The sequence below is a fragment of the Oryzias latipes genome, chromosome 6 (assembly GCF_002234675.1).
Source record: "Oryzias latipes chromosome 6, ASM223467v1".
Taxonomy (NCBI): Eukaryota; Metazoa; Chordata; class Actinopteri; order Beloniformes; family Adrianichthyidae; genus Oryzias; species Oryzias latipes.
Window position 1 is genome coordinate 22558578 of NC_019864.2, and position 1925 is coordinate 22560502.

Below are 1925 nucleotides of genomic sequence, written 5' to 3' on the forward strand. Positions count from 1 at the left end.
GTGTCCATTATTCCTTCACACTGGTGATAAGATACTGATGTAGCCACAGCTGCCCTTGGGCAGACCTTGCCAGAGCTTTTGACCTGCTGATTGTAGATTTTAATGTAACAGCTACAAGCTTTTTCCGACTGCATGTCTTCATCAGTTCCCGATTCAACAAATTTTGAATAGAGAAATACCCAGTAATACAATTTTGTTGTTGTTTTTGTTAATTATCTCCTAGAAATTAGACGATAAATGTTTCCTAATATATTGTCTTAAAACCTTTCAGATATCTTTCAGTGTTTTGTTAATTAAAAAAGTTTTTGTACTTGCAATTGCTTGATTTTTCTCAGATTTGTGAGAATGTATTCTCACTGAGCAGCACAAGCTGCCTCTGAAATGTTTATTTACCTTTATGATGCAGATTAAGCTGCTGTGTTTGCTACAAGGCACTTCACGGAGCCCTTAGGGAGCTCAGTTCTCCATCTTTAACACAACCACCTGCTGCTGACTAAGCTCATCTGACTCATGTAACACCTGGAATTATTTCAAGAAAATCTCCACAAGAGCAAGACAGGTATCTAAACTGGACACTTTCTTGACGGTGGAGTCGAGGATTTTGCCAAAGTTGCTGTCAGCAAATGAGGCTGCTAAGGCAATGCTTTGAGAAAAAAAACAAAAAAAAACACTTGGTAGATGGGTGAAGGTAGGGGTGTAATAATCAATTTTAATGATAATTCGATTTATATGATAATTGATAATTGCTAATACGATTCCTTGTCGATGTTGGTTCATTTTAAACGATCTGATTCGATCCAAAATTACTGGCCTAAAAGGGACAGGACATCTTTAGCCAAAACTTCAACCTGTGTGACTTTCAGATAAAACCTGCCTTACAGTGCAGATGAAGTTTATCAGATTCTTTGTATTTCTTGCTAAAAAATTAATTGAAAATAAATATGTATACAAAGAAACAAGTAAACAAGAGTTAATGGCTAATCTATTAACATTTTCTTTGTAGCCCACTGTTGTTTTTCTAAATCAAAATAATACAAACAGAACAATATTTGAACATTCTACTACACTGTATGGTCACGTCTTTACTAAATTCAAAGGCTTTCTACCCGTTGGACTGGAATGACGGCTTTATCATTACACTTAAGAGGACCGCTGTGATGCCACTTGGTCATTTGTATAGTGTAGAAGAAAATGACAGAATGATCAAATTGGATCGTAGGAATATAAATCAATTAATCGATTAATAGTTACAACCCTCTTTGAAGGAGATGTTTGTTCTCCCTATCAAAAATATTAATAAAAATAAATAGACTTGTAATTGTCCCTTAATGGGAAACTTGCCTTGTAAAATAAAGAACCAAATCAGTACTGAATTAAAAAAGAAAAGATCTGTATACATTTAAACAAACATACCAAATAAAAATGAATAGAAATGAAATAAATTCTAAAAAGTATGTTTATAATTCTAATGCATTAGGCTCAAAAATTCTAGAGATTATTGGGAGAAGAGTTCAATTGTAGATTGGAAAGATGGGCACCAGCAGGACAGAAATACCTTCCAAAGTTCTTATTCACACAGTGAGGTTGATTCAATTGAACCACTTGTCAGGATAAAACTTTAAATTATGTAAAACCTTAGATCTTGTACCAAAATAAATGTTGGTACAGCTCAAGCTGGTGGTGAAAAGGATAAAAAGTAATTTCTTTGCTTTGTTTTCCTGCTCGTTACTTTGAATGTACACTGGCTTTCTCACCAACACTCGTTCAGACTCATAACATCTTCCTCCTGAGGTCATCGCTCTGAAGGCTGCTGTAAATTTTTCCAACACAAAAATGTATAAAAACCCAAATTACAACTCGATCAAACAGGCACTGTAAGGTTGTGAGATTACATACATGTCTTTGTCTTCTTAACAGGGTAAATC